The following is a 17,702-nucleotide window of genomic DNA, read 5'->3' as shown; positions in this document are numbered from 1 at the left end:
ATTGGTTGCAAGAAAAACTGCTTCTGTGGTACTTCCAACTTAGTCAAGAAACACTGGCTTTGTCACAAGCAAGCTTTTTATCTTGAGATTGCAAGTCTTGATTTCCCAACTGAAGGAGCTCAGATAAGCTTCAGAGAAAGCAGCTCCACTCTGTGCTGTCTTTACTCCTCTTTTGATGTTCTCCTCTCACTGCACCTGGGTAGCTCAGCGCTGCCTCTTGTTGCATCTCCTGTAACCTTTACAAAATAACAGCTTTCGTGTAATCTCTGCTGCAAGTCACCTTCCCCTCCAGCAAGGGCCAAAGTGAACAAGGAATTTCCCCTGGAGGGCAGTTCGTAAGGAGAGTCACAGACAGTGGCCCAATTCTGAGCAGTCGATCAGTTAAATTTTTCTTTCAACTGAGTGTAGCTTTGTTACAATCACAAAAAGGGAGTGATTTAATCATTATTTGTGCCTTCACAACTCTCATTTCAATGGGGAAAATCTTGGGGTGTCTTAGCTTTGGTTGCTTGTATCACCCAGTTTGTATTGTTGACTAAAGAAATACTAGATGTTTAAAGAATTAAAATTTATTTAGTGTGTTATTGAGGATTGTATTTTGGAAAATTGTCCAGAGATACGTTTTGTTAGACTGTTTAAATGCAGCTTAAATTATAGTTTTTATGTAGGGAGTGAAGATCCAGTATGTATAAAATTATATTAAAATTTGGGCCTAAGAGTATATTTGGTTATAGTTTGTGGGAACATAATTGTTGATCTTGGCAGGCATGATTTTATGTGTAAGAACAGGTAAGGACCAAGTTCATTTATTTTTTAAGGAATGTAATATCTTAGGCAAGAGATGTGGGGAGCTGTGTGCTCTATCTTGTTTATGTCTTTAAGGCATTATTTTGGAGATCCATACTTAGTAACAGAATCAGGGGGACTAAAATTATGATGGCAAGTAAACATGACTTCTTATATTTGTTATTTTTTGTCAAATATTTGGCAAAAACAAAAGGAGTTTTACTGAGAACATGAAGAATTAAGTGAGAGATTGTGTATCTCCATTTGTCAAAGAATCCTGAAACATGTTCTAGGACATGCTTCATTCATCCTTATGCTAATTATGATATTAAGAAGAGGGAAGGAGCCGGGCATGGCGGCTCATGCCTGTAATCTCAGCACTTTGGAAGGCTGAGGTGGGTAGATTGCCGGAGGTCAGGAGTTCAAGACCAACCTGGCCAATATGGTGAAACCCCATCTCTACTAAAAGTACAAAAATTAGCTGGACATGGTGGTGTGCACCTGTAATCCCAGCTACTTGGGAGGCTGAGGCAGGAGAATTGCATGAACTTGGGAGGCAGAAGTTGCAGTGAGCTGAGACTGCACCATTGCACTCCAGTCTGGGCGACAAGAGTGAAACTTCGTCTCAAAAATAGATAAATAAATAAAACGAATTAAGATTCTTTATTCTTAAGAAACTGTTAGGCGTAACTAGATAATACATCAAAGTATACCGAGTTCATTAGACAATGTTATTTTGATAAGGAATACTCTACAGTTTCTGAAAGAAAAATGGTTATCCATTTGTTTTTCTTAGCATTTTAGTGCTCGCTATGTGCTATACCACAAGTTAGGTTGCGATGATGTAAAAATCAATTGTATGTGCATTTCCACAAGGAGATTGGATTTATATTTGTGAATAGGATTGATGGGGAATGTATCCCTAGCAAATGGGCTTTGATTTGAGGGAAGCAGATATGGGTACAACTGATTGTATGGGTAAAATGTAATGGGAGGATAGAGAAAGGACACTGTTAGTTGGGTAATTGTTAATGGAGATAGTGGTACTTAAGCTGGAAGCGCAGTTAGAATTTTGAAGACTAGATCAGGTCAGAAATGATGAGGCTCAGAATTAGGGTTGTGGCAGTGAAAAGTGAGAACGGGGCAGACAGATGTTGCAGAATGAGGTCAAAAGGACTTGATGATTCCATTGGAATCATCTCTGATACCATGTTGTCTGTTTTAAGAAATGCATGGAAGCTCATCATTAATAGCAAGAACTTCTACATTTTTTCCCCTTGAACTCCTATTTTTATTAGACTTTCTTCCTTAGAAGTTTATCCTAAAGTAATGTATTCAATGATACAAAGTAATTGTGTTTCTCTACAGCAAAATAAGTATATATGTTGAAGTTATTGTTGATGAAACAAAAATATATCACACATTTTGATAAAGGTAATAAAACATTTAAATTTTATTGAAAATTAGGTTCTGAGAAAGGGTTTCAGTTTTTAAAAAATTTAGTTATCAATGGATAGATGTTATTCCTAATGAATTCAGCATCAATTTAGTCCTCTTTCTCAATTATATATGTGTAGACACCAAGGAACTTTTTCACAATCAAATGTTAATTGCAATTATTTTAGTGATACTCAGAGATACTCAGTTTTTTGAATTTTTAAAAAGTTCATTATATGCCCCAAAAAAATCATAGATCTCTGTCTCAAAATTATTAGATCCTTCTTTGTATTTTTTGAAACAGTCTGACTTATATAAGGATTTATTACCCAGCTGTTAGAATCATTCATTTTTTAATTTCTGAAAGTATGCCAGAAAATGATTACTGGCTTGATGAGGAGAAAAATCTGTAAAGCTCTTGTTGCATATATTGTCAAATTGCTTTTTAGGAAAGTCATACTAATTTATACTTCCATCAATGGCAGTTGAGTGATAATCTCAATGTCTTCTCACCATCATTTTCTTTAATATTCATTAATTTCATGGGTGAAGAAATGACATTTTGCTGTTTTAATTTGCATTTCATGGATAACTAATGAGGCTAATAATGTCTCATATGTTTGTTAGTGAATTCATAAAACCAGGAGAGATATCTTTTTATATTATTTGTTTCTCTGTTACAGTACTAGTTATATATACTCTATGTACTCTATAACAAATATATAAACTGTATATTTAGGACCGTTAGATTTATCATATTTGCACATTGAATGAGTATATATAATAGAGAATAGAAAAGTTATAGAAGAGCACCTGGCCCGCAGTAAATAATGTATAAGTCAACCAAACTCAGAAGCATTGTTATTACAATGATAAATATTTCTTCCAATTTGACTTTAAATGTTTTTATTTTAACATAATGCTGCCTTTTTTTTTTTTTGCCTTGGTGTTCCAGAGTTCTTCTGAGCTGAGAGATTGTTATTCAATAAAGAAGGTGTTATGAACTGTTTTTATTTTCCCAATATTCATTTGTTAATTTGGGGATGAGGGCTTTGGGAGATAATTAGGGTTAGGTGAGGTTATAAGGGTGGGTCTCTTAGGACTAGTGGCTTTTCTTTTTAATATGCAAGATTTCATCATGAATTAGTGGCCTTATGATGGGACGAAAGAGAGATCTCCCTTCTTCTTAATGTGTATGCATCAAGGAAGAAAGGTAAAGTAAGAAGGCAGCTGTCTGCAAGCCAGGGAAAGAGTCCTCAGCAAGAACTGAATTATCCAGCACCTTTATCTCATGCTTCCTAGTCTCCACAACTGTGAGGATCAATTTCTGTTTAAATTATCCATTTGGCCTTCTGTTATGGTAGCCTGAGATGATTACTATAGAAGACTTCCTTAGAAATTATGAACTATTTGTCCTTGGAAAGTTGGTATAGTTACAAATAATGTTGATCCTCATCCTCTCCTTGAACATGTTGATTTATGTACAGGAATTACTTGGTGAATAGAATTTTCTTTTAGCCATTTTTAACTTGAGATTTCATATCAGTTTTTTCCCTAAGAAATTAAATGATATTTAAAAATGGTCTATTTATGTCAAAATATATACACATAAACTTATGGACACATGAGTGATAGTCAAATTTCAATCACTAATGTGGCATGAGCACTGACCCACCAGAATGGCCGCGGTAATTCACCACAGAGCGGTATTGCATCATCCTGAGTGAGAGTGAAGAAGCATTTAGGTAGAGGGAAACTGATAGATGTGTTTGAGATTTTAAAATTATTTCTCAAACTTTTACACCAAAATATATCCTGGTACACATGCAACTGCTATGGCTCTGTCAGAGTCGTTTAGTTAGGAAACTACCCACAGAAGAAAATAAGGAAAATGAATTCTGTAGGTAGAGAAATGTAATGACTAAGATTTTAAATGTTATGACCAAGATACATGTTTAGTGGATAAAAATTAATAAAAATAATAAAAATAAATTAAGAAACTTTCCTTCCTAGGGCAGCATAAGATCATTTCAGAATGAAGATGCTTTGGGATCTGACTTTGGACTGTAAGAATGATCAAACTCTGAATGGGTGCAAAGGTAGCGGATGACCTTCAAAGGATGGTAAGTACAAAGCCATGGATTTGGAAGAAACACAAAATTTCAAACACAAAATGTGTTACCCTGAGTCTGAACCTAGAAGAGAAGCTTGGTGGATAACATATAAATTGTTACATAAAGACAAAGACTCAGCGACCTGTTGTGGACAAAAAGAAAACTGAGCATCTAGGCGTATTTAAAAAGATGCTAAAAACCAGCAGAGACTGTGCTGTATAGAACTATGGTAAAGCAACACATATGTATCCCATCTGGATACAATAAATGAGATAATTTACACAAAATACTTTGTAAATTGTGCCCATCATTTGTGAATGTTAGTTACGATGACAGCAGTGGCCCTGATGCTGTTGTAACAGAACCAGAGCAAGAGCAGGGCCGACAGCGGTGGCCTGAGGGATGCTGTCAACTGGAAAAGATGCTGCTGCTTCAGCTGGAAAATCTGAAATCATCGCAAACCACGGAATTGTGTAAATTTTTGGATTCGTGAACACGAGGTGAACATTAAGAGTTAAAGTAGATAATGCATTCAGGAATGGGGTGGTTGGCACCTTGAGAACAGGGTCTTTTTTTTTTCTCATCAGGTGTCTCCAATGTTTAAAAGCCAGTAATTCGCACATAATAGGTGCTCAGTGGATATTTGTGGCTAATACACTCCTAGAACTTACCCACGTGTGATAGGTAGGATTCTAAAGGGATTCAAAGAAGACAAGCAAGTCTAGCAACCACTGAGGCAAGTCTAGCATCCACAGATAGGTAGGATTCTAAAGGGATTTGAAAAACTCAGGCAAGTCTAGCAACCAAAGAGGGATTCAAAGAAGATAGGCAAGTCCAGCAACCTGCCAATGCTGTGTCCTCACGTTAGGCATTTGTCAAGTCTCTGTGTCAGGTGGCTGGAGGCATTGTCCTGGAGTGGCCATTTTTCTATTTAATTTATTGTTTTTGTACTTAGGTACAGGCATTGCATGCAAATAGCAGTAAGATACTGACTCTACTCTCAAAAAATTATAATGATGTTATTCGCCTTTATTGGGCAATTCCTTTGTACCAGGCAGCATGTTATGTGCTTTATATATATTGCCTTTTAATTTTCACAGCACACCTAAGAGGGTGATATTTTTATCTCCTTTTTCTCAGTTGGCAACTCTCTCTCCCAGGTCACATGGTTAAGTGGCTGAGCCAGGATTCAAACTGACAGCAAAGCAGTGCCGTAATGTTTACAACCTAATCCAGGAGACAAAACCAGTGTTCTAGTGATGGGAAAGAGGGAGATACTGCAGCACTTGGAAGGATAAGGAAGAGGCTTCTTTCTGCGGGGGCACTGAGTGGGACCTGTGTGACAGGCCATGGCCAAGTCTGTCATGCTCAGTACCTCCTGGGTCCTGTGGCTCTGCAAATGAATGATCACTCATCTATGAGAACTAGGTGCTATTCTGTAGCTACAGGCATGAGACTTAGGCAAAAATCAACTGAGACTAATTCAACCATATGGCACTGATGATCTTTTTAAGGTAACAACACTATCATTTCAAAGTGACATAGATTTAAAAGAGACTTGAAATACCCCAGTGCCAGCCTTCCATGACATGTACACTGGCATCTACACCTGTTCCCTGGTAAGGAACCAGCACATACCAGAGAAGCTGCACCCTGAACATCCCCACCTTGATGTGATTTTGTCACTTTTACTAAGACCCATGCACTTTAAGCTTAGGAAGTTACAATATAAGTTAAGATTTATGAACCTGAGCACATATACTGACCACTTTCCAAACCTTGGCCTTGAAGTCCTGTGTAATTTATTTTTCCAACAGGTCTAATGTGATTGAGTGTAGCAATCAGGAGATAAAGAGAGGGAAGAGTAATCTGGACATACTTTAGGATCTCTAACAAATCCACAGTTTCCTTCCCCCATTGCACATGTTCTGGGAGCCGTGTTTGTGGTGTGGGGCTCACTATCTGTAATTGGACCAAGAGTGGATGCTTGCCTTGAGGTAGACAGTCCTTTTTTCTTGGGAATTTAGAATTTGGACTGGGTGTCCTCTTGTCAGTCTTCACACACAGGGGAAATGGCACTTGGGACACTCAGTGTTTCCTTATCCCACCATAGGGACTGAACAGAGAAAGGGAAGGTTTTTCAAAACCGGGGGGGGGGATCTTGTAATCATTAGGCAATGGGGAGGCATTGAAATCTTTTTTTGTATGGGCATAACCTGTAACCAATCATATCTAGTTTGCTGAAGACATCTTATACTTTATAGTTCTGAAAATATCTAAATTCATCTTATGGCAGCTATTCCAAGTGCCTGTTCTACGTACTTTGCTGAGACAAAAATCCAAGTTCTTCCTTCCCATAGCATTAAATGTGTTCTTCTCAGCCTGAGTTCATGGGACATCAAAAGGGAAGAATGTGGATTAGGCAACTCTCCCATTCTCCTCCTGAGGAGGCTTATTTATGTAAGCCTTCTTTTCTTATCTTCGACTCACACTCCCTTGGCTTTTGGAAAATTAGATTACCTATTTTATTTTCCTAGCCATATGCAACTTATAAACCTTGGCAGTCCAAATGTATTGGAAAGCTCAGAAGTACTAGTCTCCCTTAGTCTTGATAGTATCTAATGAGATTTGTCTTCCTAATTTTATTTGTTGACAACAGCAGTCTTGTTTTAAATGGTTCTTTTTTGCACTCCAATAGGATGCACTCAATCCTCTCTGGAATAGACTGCAAACAAAGAGTTTCTTTCCCCTTTTCATCTAAAGAGAGTTAATGTGCCTGTGTTTTCAGAGAAGGCAGCTGCAGTTCAAGAGTATGCCCGGTGTTCTCATTTATCCTCCTCCTGTGGGCTGTTGGATTCCTGGTGACAGTGAGCCGGACACTGCAGGAGATGACCTCTTCTTGTCGATACTGTCATTGTGTCTTCCCCTTGGCTCTGGGCTATATTTTCCCTTGCTGGCTCTTAGTCTGCTCTTTGCTGACACACTTTGACTGTGACACAATTTCCCATCCTTGCTTGAGTCATAGGCGAGTGTGTTCTCTGCTTGGTAAAGATGACTTGATATTGACCCTAGCATTCTCTCTGCTGCTTCCTTTCTGGTCTCTATTCCTGCCTCCCTTAACTTTCAGGATGCTATTTCACAATTTCTTGAAAGATACTGGACTGAACAACATACAAGAAAAGAAAAAGGCTACAGCATAAATAATATAATAACTATTTGAGTACTTTGTGTCATGCACTGTGTTAGCACTTTGCAATCATTTTCTCATTAAATTCTGATGAAAAGTCATTATGTAATATATTTCTGTTGTTATCTTAATTTCAGAAGTGGTAACTGAAGCTCAGAGAGTTTACATTACTTTCCCAATGGTAAGCCTAGTAAATGAGAGAGCCACAACTTGAGCTCACTTGCCATGCCCAAGTCTATTCCTATACTCAATACTATTCGACCTCATTGCTTGACGACACAAGGAAAAGCACTTCTGAGATCCTCAACATTGTTCATTTTCATAATATTGCATCTTTGGCAACCAAATATCGCTGTGGTGATTTCGTTTCTCCCTGTTTCCCTGTTACTAACATCCAGGGCCCAAAGTTCCCTCTGAGCTCGCTGTCATCTCTTACTTCTATTAGCAAGAGCTGTGGAAAGACCTATTTTCTCAACCTAAGAAGTGCAGAGGGCAGCTTCTTATCCTGTTGTGCTTAGGTCAATGTTTTATCGGTTTTTAAATACCTTGTTTTAGATATAATCAATACCTTATTTCCTTTTAAGCAGTAGCTCTGTAATTTTGTATTATGAATAGATAACACAGAGTTACAATGCCAGTAGCCAGCACCGTTTATGTACGCAACGTGGTGATTTATGTGTATTCTTACTGAATCATTGCAAAAGCTAGGTGAGGCTGATAATAATATGGTCTTCATTTGACAGAGAGGAAACTAAGACTCAATACAGTAGCAAGCCTCTGTCACCTTGACTACTGCATCATTCTCCCAAGTGGTCTTTTCACATATCCTCTTGCTCTTCACTCTTTTCCCACATTATTGCAAGAGTGATATGTTTCAAAATGTATGTCTTATTAGGCCACTTTCCTATGTAAGCCCTGTCAGTGGTTTCCAATTTCCCTTAGAACCAAGTCCAAAATCCTTTATGTGGCTTAGGAGAATTGCCGTGTTTCACCCTAGACCAAGTTCTCACTCTTGTCTCTTAGCTCTTTGATCAAAACTTCTCTAACCCAAATCTACTGGTTTTCTTTCTATCTTCAGTAGGTGCCTAAATATAAATTGTATTATCTGTCTCCCAAGTTATTTGAATAAAGCTTGAACCCCACTTTGGCTATTCCTTATTGTGCCTGCTCCACTGGCAAATATAGTTTTGTAGTAGTTTCATTCACATCTGTTCAGCTGTTGTAGTTTTAGCTCTTTCTCATATTCAACCTGGTAGGTTGAATATTATCCTTCCACCCAAAAGATGTTCAAGTCCTAAGTCCTGGGACTTGTGAATGTTATTTTATATGGCAAAAGGGATTTTACAGGTGTGAATAAATTAAGGATCTTGAGACGGGAAAGTTATCCTGGATTATCTGTGTGGGCCTGGTGTAATCACAAGTCTAATGGCTCTCATAATGGCCCTACTAATGGCCCTAATCACCTCAACCTTTTACTGCTTCTTTAAGATACTTTAAGAGGGAGGCAGGAGATCAGAGCAAGAGTAGTAGGAAATATGACAACAGAAGCAAGAAGGTGGAGTGATAAGAAGGGACTGTAAGCCAAGGAGCACAGGGAATCTCTAGGACTGAAAAAGGCAAAGAAACAGAGACCTGAAGTCCCCAGAAGGAAGACATCCTGCTGAAAACCTTATTTTAGACTTCCAATCTTCAGAATTGCAGGAGGATAAATTTGTCTTGTTTTATGACACAAAATTACTTGTCACTTGTTAGAATAGCAATAGGAAACAAATACATCCCATGACCCAACTTTCAAGATTCTAGAAAACTGAGAGACTGAAGTCATTTATTTAACAAATATCTTTCAAGTGCCAGGTACTCTACCTGAGACATTGCCCTTGTGGTTTTATTTTTGAATACAGAAAGACAGAAAAAAAAAAATAAAGATCTTATTGGAGTCATTAGTACTATACATTTAGAGAAGACAAAAAAAAAGAATAAGAAGAAGATATGATGGATCTGTAGTGCCAGGGAGGGGAATTGCAATTTTAAATAGGATGGTCAGTGCAGTCCTCCTCGAAAGTGAGCAATGTGAAGGAGTTAGCTATATGGATCTCTTAGGGCATTCACCAGGCAGATAAAAACACTAGTACAGAGGTCATAAGAAGGGAATGTGCCTGGATATTCACAGAACAGTAAAAAGGCCAGTGTGGCTGAGGCAGGGTGAGCTGGGGTAGAAGAATAGGATAATGAGGTCATAGAGGTACCAGTAGAACCAGCTCTTGTCAGGCTCTCCCTGGAGTACTATGGGTTACCACCGGAGGGTTTTGAGCAGAGCCATGACATATACTGATGTAAGTTTCAAAAGGCTATTGTGTATCCTAGGCAATAGATGTTGGTGGCTATGACGAAAATGGTAGCTGTAGCATCAGTGAGAAGTGGTTAGATTGGTATTTGTTTTGAAGAGTAGGGCTAATAAGATTTCCTGATAGAATGAGTGTGGAAATGTGACTCTAAAGTGTTTGGTCTAACCCACTGGAAAATGGAGTACCCATTAACTAAGATGGAGAAAACTGTGGGTACAGAGAGCACAGATCAGGAGTTCAATTTGAGACGTGTTTGACATTTAAGTAGAAGCATTGAGTGGCAGTCAGAAATCAAAGTCTGTCCATCAAGAGCGGGGTCTGCGCTGGAGATATATATTTGGGGGTTGACAACAAATAGATGGCAAACTGATAAGGCAAACGAAAGGACAGGGATGGGCAAAGGCTTTCCCATAGGATTAGAGTGGAGGAGGTGAGGGGCGATTGGGAAATATGTTAAAAATGATTGCAAAGTAAGTAGGAAAAATATAGTTTACCTTAGAAAATTATCTATGTCTACATATGAGAAGACATTAATTCTCCATGAGAGATTAAATCACATTTACATCAAATCTTTTTGTTATTTCTCTAGTCAACACTAACAAAATGCCACAGGAGCTTATTTTAAGATCAAGATTTGTATTTCTCTTCTTAAACTCCCAAGGGTAACAATTCCATTTTCCAGAGCCCTGAAAATCTCTACACATTGTCTTTGAAAATATACATTCTATAAGATGTGAGAGACCAGTATGGTGACTTGAAGCAGGGATGATAATTTTGTGGTTTGGGGAATGAAATTCATGCGCTGATCCAAACTGCACATTTTGTAGCTTCCCCCTCATCTGATGGGTGGTTCTACTCTGTTATTTTGCTGGAATTGGATGATAGCACTTACCATATGTTTGGCACTTTATATTTTCTGAAATCCTTTCAAATATACTTTCATTTATCCCTCACAATAGTCTTAGGAAGAAGATAATGTCATTCTCATTTATAGATGAGGAAACAGACTCAAAGAGGCAAAGCAATTTACCCAAGGTCATTAAGCAAATTTTGAATTTGACTCAAACACAGGGCTCCCAGTTCTTTCCCTGCTTCTTTTAGGTACTCGAGAGTCTTTCAATTGATTACTTGTTTTTAAAAAATGTCAGCTCAAGGTAAGAGAGGAGGTAGAGAATATTTTCTGGGCTTGTTAGACATTCTAGCCATTACAAAGCTCTGTAAGGTTGTATAAAATGTAACATAAAGAAAATAATTGTAAATAGTATACTCTTTGGCAATTTCTTTCTTATTTGTTGTGTGCTTGCCTCCCACAGATTAGTTGGAACCTAGGGCATAACTGTTTCTTGATTGTTCCAAAGCTGCCTTGAGATTGGTTGAACCTGGAAAGTCATGCCATGGCCATTGAAGAAGACAATTTGGGTGCCCTGGCTGGCTGACATGGCATGGGGCTTGCTTGGTTATTTGTTGCCATGAATGAGACTTTGGCTTTAGAAGCATCAAGTGTGGACCACCTGAGAGCACTGAAAAAATAGGCGGGGATTTTGGGGAGCAAAAGATCCAGGAGAGAATAAGCTGGTCCTGATTGCTGAGTCCCCACTATGTGGAAGGCATCAGAGGATGACTGCAGACAGTAGTTGGAAAATGAAAACAATGTTTTTTTAAATAAGGTATACGTATAGGTGGAGATGAAACAATATCCCCTAAATGGCAGCAGGAGTAGCAGATTTAACTAGATGCTTCCATGGGAAAAAAATGGCGATGTCAGGAAGTTTAGTAATGTGTGACAGGAATAACCCATTAAAGAGAGTAGTCTGGGAGAAATGGGCTGGGGGAGAGGGGAACATTCGGAAAGCCCACCTTCCACCCCCAAATATGGAGAGTTTTGTGCAAGGTCTACGTGTTTTAAAAGAATACTGTTTATTTAATATAATCACATATACCCAATCTAAATAAAATAGGATATTCTCAAAAGCATTAGTATGAGCACTTCATTACCCTTTTAGTAACTGGGGAGCATATACCTATTTTACTAATTTTTCCCACGTTTCTATATGGCTGAAGAAAGTTGGAAACTAGTATTCACTTAGGGTAAGTTGGAAGATATTGAAAGGAGATAATGGTGACAATATGTTTTATAAAAGTTTTATTCTGTTATATAGAATAGGAAACTAAATCTTAAAGAGGAAAATTAATTGTATAAGAAACTTTAGATTAACATTTAGAAGAGAATGAAGAGAAAGGGATTTTACCTTTATTAAATTCTTACGTATTAGTTACTTTACATTTTAGTTTAATCCTGGCAATCAAGTTGTAAGATACTATGCTCTCATTGACACACAGGGAAATTCAAAATTAAAGACGTTCAGGTCATGTAGCTGTCTAGTTGTAGGTTGAAACCAGTTCTGACAAATGCCAAAATTCGTCTTTCTTTTCATTCTGAGAGAAGACGTAAAACTCTGTTTAAAAAATCTACATTACCCTTGTTGTTTATTTATTAAACTACTTAAGGAACATATTTCAAAGAGGTCAAAAAAAAAGGTGCTGTGATTCTCTGTCAAGGGAAGCTGTTACCTGTAGGAGTCATCTCTTGCCACTATTTAACTAATCCCAGGCTGTTTCCACCTGTTTGTAGTTGCAATAAGTATAAATCGTTAAGCATGTATATGAGGGACTAAAATAGGTTCACTAGGAAGAACTCATGCTAAATAAATCTCATTTTCTTCTCTTTTTAAACTAGGATTAGTGGATTAAGAGACTGTCCTAGAAATAGCATTAAATTAGGCAGATATTTGACTACATCTTTCTTGTTTCCACTATAAAATTGTAAAATGTGAATTCAATTATAGTGTGCTTAAGCAACCTTACCCAAGCAGTTTTGATTGGTGATTGTTTTGAAAACTAGAGAGAAGCCTCACGCAGGCTGACATAGCTCAAGTCAACATTTTTTTTTCTTTCTTTTTGTACTGGAAAAGACTGAACAACATTTTTTGTTGATGTTGTTCGCAAGTTGAGTGAAGAAAAAAATAAGCTTATCAAATCAACAAAGTGTAGACGACTGTTTATGAGAGACAAGGTCAAGTGAAAGATTATTACAGGAGTTTTAGCAGGCTTGCTTTTGGACTGAGGCTTGCTGAAATCATAGATGTACACAGGCAGATTAGGAGAGATGGAGGCTAGAACTTGGGATGAAGCCAGGACTTAGGGGACTTGATCCAGCTGTAAGGCCACTCTTAGAAAAGGGAGACCTGCAGTCCAGATACCTGTCCGAAAGGATACTGTGAACCTCAGCTCGATTGAGGAGCTATCAATATCTATGGTAGTCCAATCTGGTGGGCAGAACAGAGCCAGTGAAATTTTCATATAGAAGGTGATAGAATGAAGTTGAGATGCCAAGTGTTCTACCTAGTTAGAACATGACCCTGGCCAATAGCTAAACATAAAGAAAATCAGGTCAAGCACTTATACAGAGGTGGCTAGCAATCAGAAAACTAAGGTCAACCCCAGTAATGCAAATGCTGATTTCAGGAGGGCTTGTGGGGCAAGTGCTTCTGTCCAATGGGTCCTACTTAGGGGACTATGGCAAATCCTGTGGGACATGAGGTTTCAAGGATGGGCTGAGTAATGCGTAGTTTACCAAGAGCTGCTAAGGGTAGAATAGCCCAAGCCCAGGACTTTACCTGTGGTTGAGGAAGAATTACTGTTTAGGTAAAATTGGCCTGCAAACTTGGTGTGTTTAGCCTTCAATGTCAAAAGCTATACAGAAACAATGAAGATGAACTTCAAGAAAATTACGAAGTTGTTTATTAGGATCTTTAAAAAATTGTGAGTGCACAGGCTTGGTGCAGCTCTCTGGGCAAAAGTTTCTGTGAATTGAAAAAATTGTTCTTTAGTTGAACATACATTTAGTATACTCTACATGAAGCAATACATTTGGGAAAAAGGCAATTATTTGAAATTCTGTCAACTAAATTTAGGGAGAGTCAAGGACCTAGCCTGCATTTTCAAATTATCCTGAGGAATTGTATTAAGTTCTGCTAAGTATATTTTAAGAGGACTCGTGATAATCTAATTTTTATTCAGAGCATGAGGACCAGGATGATGAGAAATATGGACATGATGTCACATGAAACATGGTTGAAAATAACCCAGAAGGAAGGAATGGGGCTACTTAGAGTAGGTATGATAGTAGTCTTCAGAGATTTAAAAAGGTAGGTGGAGTAGGGTAGGGAGGTAGACAAAGATTAAACATATGGAGTAGAAAACTCCAAACGACTGATAGTAGTTAGAGCAGCCGCCACTCTTGGGGGCCTGCTGCTCCCTCAACCACCAAGCACAGAAATAAAGGACAATCTTGAGTTCCTTCAAGGAAAGTTTCAGCACCTGCCTAGCCTTAAGAAGGAAATAGGCAACCTGATAAGCAAGCAAGTAATAATAACTTAAGAAAATAGCCAAGGAAGTTAGAGTCACAAGATGTTTGTTTTTCTATAGAAACTAAAGATAACATCTTAACATATTTTCCTTGAGTTGTTTTTCAGAAACCTAGACCCCGACAAATAGACAATGCCATCTGTTGGCACATAGACCTCAGATAAGGGGGAACTGAGGACTGAACTCCGATGGCGGTTGTATGTTCTAAATTTCTTCCTGAGAGGCCTGGAGAAAGTCATTCCCACAGGCCAGACCCTAACATTCATTTCTGCTGACCCCAAGTTTTTAGACAAAGTTTCTCTTCTTTAACCAACAGCGATTCAGAGAATCTTTGAGTCTCCCTATGACCTGTAAGCCTCCACTTCAAGATATCCGGCCTTTTTAGGCCAAATCAGTGTATAACCTCCATGTATTGATTCATGATTTTGCCTTTAACTTCTGCTTTCCTTAAATGTACCCCTGCCTTTAAAAATCCTTGCTTTTAAATCACCAGGGAGGTTGAGTCTTAAGCATGAGCTTCCTGATTCTCCTTTTTTTGGTGTCCTGCAAGTAAACACCCTCCTTTCTCTTGCTGTGAAACCTCTCTGTGGATGTTTGGCTTTAGTGCACTGTATTGCACTGAGTGAGTAGACCTAGCTTTGATTCAGTGACAGTAGAAATTCAGTAGATATTTGTTATATTAAATAAGGAATATCTTTCTAACAATAAAGATTCCAATATTGAGTGGGCTGTCCGGGAGCAGTATTCAAATAGAGGTGAGATGACCATCTTTCTGGAAGCCCCGTAGCATTCTCTCGTTGTGTGGACTCTTTGTTGCAAAAGCAAATAACTCAGATCTCTGGCAAAATATTGCCCCAATATTTAGCTTTGCTTTTGTAGCAGAGATCTGCACTAAATCTTTAGCAATCATACTGTGTTAGATTATTACTCTAATGTGTTATATCCCACTTTACAGAGATGCCATAACTCATTCCGAAGTAATTATAGCTTGTGATTATTGTGGAGAACACTCACTTGGGAATTAGAAGATGGCTGACTCCCAGTTATTAGCTTGGTGATATTGAACAAGTCATTCTATCTCTTTGAGTCTTATTTTATCAGCTGTAAAATGAGGATAATAAGCCTATGTCAGTGAGTCAACCACTTCAACAAACATTTCCTGGGCAATCACTGAGCGCCAGGCCCTTTGCTAGCATTTGGGGATGCAAAGCACTCTCTGCCCTCAAGGACTTCAGTGTCTGGTAGGATTATTGTAAAGAGTAAGTGTGTTGAATGAGATGCATATAACAACACTGTGCACACAGAAAGCCACTATATAAATGTCATATAGTATTATTTGTGTCAGTGAGTAGTCATTAAGCACTGAATGTGATAGACCCTGTACAGAACATATTAAACCATTGTACCAGAGCTATAGTCTTACTTTACTTTTCATCTTTCTTCAGCTACGTGTATGTGTTTCTAAGTATAACTTCTTGGAAAAAAAGGAAATTCTTAGAAGCAATTAAAGTATCACACCCATGCTATACCCTTTGATTCATTAGCTTGCTCTATTTTTCTGTTATTTTGAAATTACCCAAGCTGAAGCAGAAAAACTGCCAGGAAAATGTCACAGCCATCCCTTACTGAACAGCAGAAACACCAGCAAAACACCAACTGCAACATGGTGTATTTTGAAGGTAGACCAAATAGCATTTTCTGATAATTTGGATATAAACTGTGAAAGAAATATATAAGACTCAAGGATGGTTCCAAATATTTTGGCTTAAGAGACTGAAAATATACATTTACCATCATTTATGATAGGGAAGCCTTTAGGGAGAAAAAGCTCAGAATGAGATAATAAAGATTGTAAATTTCAGTTTTGGGATATATTTGAGATGTCTATTTAACTTCCAAATGGAGATGCTAGTTAGGCAACTAAAGTGTGTGAAGCTGAAGTTCAGGAGAGAGGTTTGGGTTGGAGATGTAAATTTGAGGGCAGTCAGCATCTTTAAAGGCAGGAAGCTGGGTGTGATCACCAAAAGAATGAGTGTGGATCAAATAATGCCTAACAAAAGGTTAGGTAACAAAAGCAAAAATAGACAAATGGGATGAGATCAAATTAAAAATTCTTCTGCACAGCAAAGGAAACAACAGAGTGAAAAGACAACCTTTGGAATGGGAGAAAATATCTGCAAATGATATATCTGAAGTGGGATTAATATACTAAATGTATAAAGAACTCAGACAGCACAATAGCAAGAAAATAAATAACCGCACTTAAAAATGGACAAAAACCCTGAATAGTAAAGGAAAAGAAATATATTTTCCTTACTCACCACAAGGTTCATGATTGTGGCTCCTATAACAAAAGACAGATTAATTTAAAAATTACAAATTTATTTAAAATAAGTTTTATGTGACTTGGGAGCCTTTGGAAATAAACTCCCAAAGAAACAGAAAATGTGTATTTTTATGCTAAATTTGATGAAAAAGCAGATAGCTACAGAGAAGTATAATTGGATAAAAGGGGTATGATCTAATGGTAATAAACTAGGAGAAACTTAACAAGGCCTGTTTGTTCAGATTCTTCACTGTTTCTTGTATGTCTTCAGAGATAAGAACATTCCTTTTCTCTGTGTATAGGATGGGCGCCTCTGGAATGAAGGCCTTATTCAGGGCATGAGGGTGGGAGACAGTCAGAGAGACCTTCCTGCTTCTGCTGTTTTCTCAAATTGTAACTGTAATAGGTTCATTGCTTAATGCACAGTGAGTAAATATACTGGGACACCAGGGGTTGCAACAGAAAAAAAGTTTAATAATTGTAGGGCAGCTTAACAACAAGAAACCTCAAATCTACCTTCCCAAGAGGTTTGAGGGTAGGGGTTTTAAGGGGTCTGGATGGGGAATGGGCTGAAGTGTGGGGATTGCCAGTTGGTCAAGAAGTGAGATGTGAAATCATCGGACAGGGTGATGTAGAAACTGCATTCTTGTGCTGAGTCAGTTCCCTTGTAAGGGGAGTCTTCAGACTGGTTAGCATCAGCCATTCTGCTGGAATTAAGGATTTAAAAATACCTTAAGCAATTCTTGGCTGAGTGCAGTGGCTCATGCCTGTAATCTCAGCCCTCTAGGAGGTTGAGGCAGGATCACTTAAGGTCAGGAGTTCGAGACCAACCTGGCTAACATGGCAAAACCCCGTCTCTACTAAAAAATACAAAAATTAGCCGGCCATGGGTGGCATGCCTCTGTAATCCCTGCTACTCAGAAGGCTGATACAAGAGAATGGCTTGAACCCAGGAGGTGGAGGTTGCAGTGAGCCAAGATCGTGCCACTGCACTCCAGCTTGGACAGGAGAGCAAGACTCCATCTCAATAAAAAATAAAAAATAAAATAAAAACAAAAAATACCTTAGGCAATTATTGA

At 38.2% G+C, this 17,702-nt stretch overlaps 1 long non-coding RNA gene across 1 annotated transcript in view; it reads left to right on the top strand.

The window, feature by feature from the left end:
- Positions 1-562: 562 nt before the first annotated feature.
- The window catches only part of LOC129037965 (uncharacterized), a 29,199-nt gene continuing 12,059 nt past the window's right edge, over positions 563-17,702 (top strand). Inside the window, exon 1 of the long non-coding RNA XR_008503029.2 lies at positions 563-4,346. This is a non-coding gene — a long non-coding RNA (uncharacterized LOC129037965). The remainder of the gene's footprint in view (positions 4,347-17,702) is intronic.

This window comes from Pongo pygmaeus, chromosome 5 (assembly GCF_028885625.2).
Source record: "Pongo pygmaeus isolate AG05252 chromosome 5, NHGRI_mPonPyg2-v2.0_pri, whole genome shotgun sequence".
Taxonomy (NCBI): domain Eukaryota; kingdom Metazoa; phylum Chordata; class Mammalia; order Primates; family Hominidae; genus Pongo; species Pongo pygmaeus.
Note: the sequence above shows the minus strand (reverse complement) of the source record. Positions and strands in the feature narration are given on the sequence as shown.